At 49.2% G+C, this 7,038-nt stretch overlaps 2 pseudogenes; one reads left to right on the top strand and one right to left on the bottom strand.

The window, feature by feature from the left end:
* Positions 1-627: 627 nt before the first annotated feature.
* On the bottom strand, positions 628-3,105 carry LOC117077804 (annotated as a pseudogene).
* Positions 3,106-3,270: 165 nt separating this feature from the next.
* LOC117077803 lies at positions 3,271-4,782 on the top strand (annotated as a pseudogene).
* Positions 4,783-7,038: the final 2,256 nt, after the last annotated feature.

Here is a 7,038-nt window from a genome sequence, read left to right as displayed (position 1 = left end):
CCCACAGGAGCAAGAACATTTATTATAAAAATAGGTGGATAAAATAAGTGTGCTTTAACTTCTGGATATACGACAAATGCTATTGTGATGCAGTTTTTAAGTGCAGACATGTGGCTCTGCAATGACGGGGATGGGCCCCCTAGTGTGATGTGCAGCCACAGTGCTCCATTTGACAAACCTCCTGGTTCAAGGCAGAGAGGAGACACCTTATTCTATAGAACAGGATGGGGCTTCAACCCTGGGGACCATACAAGTGGCTCCCATAGGCAGCCACCCCTTTCTGGCAAGCCGTGGCACACCCAGATGCAGGCTGGGGGAGGGGCTGGCACACCAGCCCCAGATTGCTCTGGCTTCAGCCTGATGGAGACACAAGACTGGGACCTCCCTCTGCCAGATGTTCCTGACCCCATCTCCACCTCCAGCCTCTAGCCTCACTGGGAGTTCCCTGTGACCCAGCCTGTTCCATAGCCAAAGGGGGACCAAAGTGAACGATCACAGTGCCTCGCACCTATTCCAGGGGCGTGGATCTCAGTAGAGCTTAATCCATGGCATCTGTGAGCACGCACCCTGTCCCTGAGGGCAGCTGTGCTGGGCAAGGGGGCCGCAAGGGCATGGGTGGAATCTTGGTCACTGGCAGCACTCGGCCACATGCCTGAGGAGCTCTTTACCTTGTTAGTCACGGAAGCACTGCAGGCAGTGAGGGCACTGAAGGTCCCCCTGGCCTCTCTGGGCTGTGCCAGGATGCCCACTCTCTGCAGGGGGTTCCAACTTCTGGGACCCAGTCCTAGGCCTCTAGCCACCAGGCGCAATAAGCTCCACTGCATCGGTGGCCAAGTACTTGGCACTTTTGCTCCCAGCATGAATCCAGCAGGCGTCTGGCTCTTGAGGATCCTGTCTCCAGGACGCCTGGTGCAGCAAAGAGGTGACCTTTTCCTCCAGTTCCTGATTCCTACCTTGAGCCCGTTCCCGATCTGACCTTTCTGACATGAAGTCATCCTTGTAAGCGAGAATCTGCTGTTCCAGTATCTGCATCCATTCCAGTGCAGCATCCGGGGCCGTCCTTGAGGCCGCCAGCTTCTACTTCACTTCTGCACAGTCGTTTACTTTCTCTTCCAACTACCTGTTGAGCCGGGAGATCTTCCTCATCAGCTCGGGCTCATTGAGGGTCTGCAGCCCCCTGAGCTGTGTATGGAGCCCCCTCACGTATTCGTCCCTGCTGACATCGTATCGCTGCCACTTGGCATTGAGGTCTTCAACGTGAGTCACCTCCTGTTTTAACAGTCGATTTTCTTCCTCAATAACACTCTGGACAGAGGTGTCCCCACCTGTATGTTCTGACTTTCAAGACTTCTCTCCCCCATGTTCCTTTGTGCATGCTGTCGTTCATCCAGACACTTGGTCAGATGCTGACACATGTGGGCAGTGGAGGTCAGCGTCCTCCGCAGTTGGTGGGTCTCGTTGGCCAAAGAGCGGCACAGAACGTCACTGGCCCGCCGGGCCGGTTTCCCCTCCTCCGTGCTCCTCCGCATCAGGACAGCTTCCTTCTCTCGCTCATGCTCTGGCTGGCTCAGCAGCTGCTGAATCTCCTCTTTCACTCCTAGCCGCTCAGTAAGCCTCTCAACTTCCTATTTCCTGGTGCCTCTGCGGGCCACCTGCTCCAGCAGCGCGTCCACCAGGAACTGCGCAGTGTCCCCCTCCAGCGTGGTCAGCCGGGCGCGGAGGCGCGCGATGAGGGAGTCGCAGGCGGCCAGCTGGTCCTGCAGGCGCCGCAGCCGCTACCCGACCTCGTAGTACAGGCCGCAGAGCTCCGCAGCTGCTTGCTGGGCCCCATCCCAGCCGCCCGACCCCGGGTCTCCGCACGTGACTGTGGGCCTGCCTGGGAGGCCGTGCGGCCGCCAGCAACTTCCGCGCCCGGGCCCCTCCGGCTCTCTATCTTGAGGGAATTTCTCATCGCCTCTTGGTTCCAATGAGGTGTGGGACTTTCCTGCTTGTCCCCTCTCCCTTAGGGAGGCTAAGCTGCAGGCTATAAAACTACTTAGCTGCAGTATAGAAATGGCTCCTCTGGCGAGGAGGCTCACGCCTATAATCCCAGCACTTTGGGAGGCCGAGACGGGTGGATCACTTGAAGTCAGGAGTTCCAGACCAGCCTGGCCAACATGGTGAAACCCTGTCTCTACTAAGAATACAAAAATTAGCTTGGTGTGGTGGTGTGTGCCTGTAATCTCAGCTACTCAGGAAGCTGAGGCAGGAAAATCACTTGAACCTGGGAGGTGGAGGTTACAGTGATCCAAGATCATGCCCCACTGCACTGTAGCCTGGGCAACAGAGCGAGACCCTGTCTCAAAAAAAAAAAAAGAAAGAAAGAAGAAAAAAAAGAACAATAAAAAAAAAAAAGAAAGAAAGAAAAATGAAATGACTCCTCAGCAACAGGGTGCCCCGACACTCATGTTTCTTCTCATTTGGCCTCTTTTGTTTTGGTGTCCTACTGTGGGACAAGGAATGCAGGGAGCTGACACCATGCTGTTCTTTTTCTGTCTATATAATAAACTGTCTGAATCTAATCAGTGCTTGTTGTCCCCTTACCAGTCAAATCTGTAAGCCTGCTCAACACATTCTCACAACTCTAAAGAGGACCAAGTAACACCTGCATGTGCAGTGGATTGCATTATAGGAGAGAAACCCTGGACTTAGGGAATCTGAACCTTTTATAATGGGCAGTAATCATTCCTGCCCTTTACTCCAGAGGGAGACTATTTTATTATAGTGGACAGTAAGTATGCCTGCTCTTTGCTTCAGATGTAAACATTATCTTTACTATGTTAGACAGTAAACATGCTTGCCCTTTTCTTTGGAGGGAGACACTACCTCTGTCTTTCAAGGATGCACTCTATACAAATATCCTTGAAAACATAGTCCAGAACACAGGACAGTACAGTGCCTTACTTGCAAGATGTGCAAGCACACAAGACCTATGAAGAACTGTCTCCCAACAAAGCATACATACAGAAGGAGAAAAAAACTCTCTTAAACAAAAAGAGGCGGAGCCGGCAAGGACAGAGCAAGTGCCTCAGTCTCCTTCCCCTCCCCTCACCTGGTCCTCACCATCTTCTCCTCACAGCCGGACCGGAACTATGTGATCCCGGAAGTTCCGGGGCCTTTGGCCCTATGTGATCCCGGAAGTTCCGGAGCCTTTGGCCCTATGTGATCCCGGAAGTTCCGGGCCTTCTGGGGCGTTCCGGGGCGTTCCGGGGCCTTTGGAGCATTGGATAAGCAGTAATGGCGGAGGCTGCAGCTCCCGGAACAACAGCCACAACATCAGGAGCAGGGGCGGCAGCGGCGGAGGCGGCGGCAGCGGTCTCCCCCACTCCGATCTCCACAGTCACCGCCCCGTCCCCGAGGGCGGGCGGAGGGGCCGGAGGCAGCGACGGTAGTGACGGTAGTGGCGGCAGCGGCGACAGTGGTGCGTGCGACGACAGCGGTGCGTGCGGCGGCGGCAGCGGCGCGTGCGGCGGCAGCGGCAACAGCTGGACTAAACAGGTCACCTGTAGGTATTTTATGTATGGGATTTGTAAGGAAGGAGATAACTGTCGCTACTTCGCATGACCTCTCTGACCGTCCGTGTGGAGTTTGTGCAGTTGTTTTCCGAGGGTACTGTATTTATGGAGACCGCTGCAGATGTGAAATAGCAAGCCGTTGAAACAGGAAGAAGCAACTGCTACAGAGCTAACTACAGAATCATCCCTTGCTGCTTTCCTCAAGTGTCTCCTCGATAGTTGGACCACTTGTTGAAATGAATACAAACGAATCTGAGTCAAGAAATTCAAACTTTGCAACGGTAGGAGCAGGTTCAGAGGACTGGGCAAATGCCGTTGAGTTTGTTCCTGGCAACCCTACTGTGGCCGTACTGTGCCTTCCTCTGCACTGAAGCACCCCTGCAGGCCCAGTGACCAAGGAAGAATCAGAGAAAGAGCAACCCGCGGTGGAAACAAAGAATCAGCTGTGCCCCTATGCTGCAGTGGGACAGTGCCGATATGGGGAGAACTGTGTTGTTTCTCCACGAGATTTTATGTGATATGTGTAGGCTGCAGGCCCTGCATCCGATGGATGCTGCCCAGAGATCACAGCATATACAATCGTGCATTGAAGCCCATGAGAGAATATGGAGTTCTCATTGCTGTGCAGCGCAGCAAGGACAGGGTGTGTGGGATCTGCATGGAGGTGGTCTATGAGAAGCCAACCCAACGAGCACCGCTTCGGGATCCTCTCCAACTGCAACCACACCTTCTGTCTCAGTGCATTCGCAAGTGGAGGAGTGCTAAGGAATTGAGAGCAGGATCGTCAAGTCCTGCCCACAATGCCGAATCACATCAAACTTGTCATTCCCAAGTGAGTACTGGGTGGAGGAGAAAGAAGAGAAGCAGAAACTCATTCAGAATACAAGAAAGCAATGAGCGCCAAGGCATGCAGGTATTTTGATGAAGGACGTGGGAGCTGCCCATTTGGGGGGAACTGTTTTTACAAGCATGTTACCCTGATGGCCGTAGAGAGGAGCCACAGAGACGCAAGAGGGAACATCAATCAGACACCCGCCCAACGAAGGACGACCTCTGGGAATTCTTTGAGGAAGGAGCGAACAGCAACCCCTTTGACGATGAAGAAGAGGCTGCCACCTTTGAGCTGGGCGAGATGTTGCTTATGCTTTCGACTGCAGGTGGGGACAACGAACTGACAGACTCTGAAGATGCGTGGGACTTGTTTTGTGATGAGAATTTTGTGTCTTAGATCTATAGAACCTTGCGTGGTATGTGAGCTGGTCTGCTGACCCAGACAGCAGCTGTCCCCTCTGGTGGTGTGGGGCAGTGCCTGTGTTCTCTCCTAGGCAGGCCTATCACTCCAGGTACTGTGGTAAGAATATTTACCCAGGCCTGTCTTCTCAACCCCCTCACTTTTCCCAGGAGTGTGTTGTTTTCCCTGTGAAAAAAGTTACAAAAATAAGTCTTAAAGTTAGTTAGTTTGTTTGTTTTTTGAGACACGAGTCCCACTCTGTCACCCAGGCTGGAGTGCAGTGGCGTAATCTTGGCTCACTGCAACCTCCGCCTTCCGGGTTCAAGCCATTCTCCTGTCTCAGCCTCCTAAGTTACTGGGACTACAGGTGCATGCTACAATGCCCAGCTAATTTTTCTGCATTTGTAGTAGAGACGGAGTTTCACCATATTGGTCAGGCTGGTCTTGAACTCCTGACCTCAGGTATCCACCTGCCGCTGCCTCCCAAGGTGCTGGGACTACAGGTGTCAGCCACCGTGCCCAGCCTTAAAGTTAGTTTTTTGTAACAGGCATGAGCCACCATGCCTGGCTTTAAAGTTTGTTTTTTGTAACAGGCATGAGCCACTGTGCCTGGCCTTAAAGTTAGTTTTTTTGTAACACGAATTTAACTGTCGGACAGTTAGTTTAGGTGTGTTTTCATCATCTATTTTCAACCAGATTGTGTTTATGGACTTTTCACACACTAAATTTTGAGGACCCCAGGTTCAAAACTAAAAGCAGTGGCCCTGCTTTGGGATCCAATGAAGGAAGTGATGGGTGAAGGGATCTAAGCTGGCCAGTAGCCTTCTAAGCTTCTCAAACCTGTATAGATGCAGTATTATTGGCCTTGGTAGAAACCTTGGTTTAGTGGTTTAAGTCTTGTGTGGCAGAGATCTAAAGGACAAAGCAGTATATTGGTAGTTGTCAATATAGCAGTACTAGCTCTGTTTATATAAATAAGAGAAATGGAGTTAGCCATAGAGGTTAAACTACCTGGTTATCCCATATATTAACCCAAACTGGGTCTTAGATATACAGTTGTATTGTAATGTTTTATGATCTAGTCTTTCCAATATAGGCATTTTCTGAAAAACATTGTCCTCATTTGGGGCATTTTGTTGTGGGTTTCGCCTTGTTGGCCAGGCTGGTCTCGAACTCCTGACCTCAGGTGATCCACCCGCCTCAGCCTCCCGAAGTGCTGGGATTACAGGCGTGAGCCACTGCGCCCATCCTGACACTTTGATTTTAAACCAGTAAGACCTGTGCCGGACTTCTAACCCCCGGAATTGTTAAGATGATACATTTGTGTTGTTCTAAGCCATTGAATTTGTGGCAATTTGTTACAGCAGCCTGACATTTTGATTTTAACCCAATAAGACCCCTGCCAGAATCCTGACCTTCAGAATTGTTAAGATAATAAAATTGTGTTGTTCTAAGCCATTCAGTTTGTGGAAATTTGTTACAGCAGCCTGACACTTTGATTTTAACCCAATAAGACCTGTGCCAGACTTCTAACCTTCAGAATTGTTAAGATAATAAAACTGCGTTCTAAGGCATTCAGTTTGTGGCAGTTTGTTACAGCAGCAATAAACAACCAATACACATACTTTAAGTGGAGACCAATATTTAATTTTCCATGCTTTTATAATAATTATAATGACAAGTTAATCATAGTAAATGCAAGTCAGGAAATTTTTTTTTAATGTCTTGAAGTTTAATATCTGGTTCAGAAAAGCATCTTTGTCCTATGAAAGACATGAGCTTAAAAAATTGTCATTCCATGGGAGTATAAATTGATACAACTGTTTGGAAGGCACTTTGGCAGTAGCTAGCAAAATTTTACATGGAATATTCTTTGGCTTAACAAGGTAATTCTAAGAATTGTGCTACTGATTTTCTTTCATAAATTGATGATAATGTATAGACAAGAATGTTTATTAGATTGTTTGTGATTAAAAATTGCAAATAACTTACATGCTTACCAAAAGGGACTGGTAAAGAATAGTATACAATGGCATTTTATGTAGAATTAGCTCCATCAATAAGTACTAACATGTCCATAATACATAAGGGAAATAAGCAAGTGGCAGGTAGTGTGTATAGAATAATTTCATTTTCATAAAAGGAAATGTGTATGTATATGTGTTTATATAACACAAAAGCGTTCTAAACAAAGGTATAGTAAATAGGAAAAAATTCACTCACTTTTACCGTCTGCATGTCAATAATAGTTAT

The sequence above is a fragment of the Trachypithecus francoisi genome, unplaced genomic scaffold (genome assembly GCF_009764315.1).
Source record: "Trachypithecus francoisi isolate TF-2019V2 unplaced genomic scaffold, Tfra_2.0 Lachesis_group6, whole genome shotgun sequence".
Taxonomy (NCBI): Eukaryota; Metazoa; Chordata; class Mammalia; order Primates; family Cercopithecidae; genus Trachypithecus; species Trachypithecus francoisi.
Note: the sequence above shows the minus strand (reverse complement) of the source record. Positions and strands in the feature narration are given on the sequence as shown.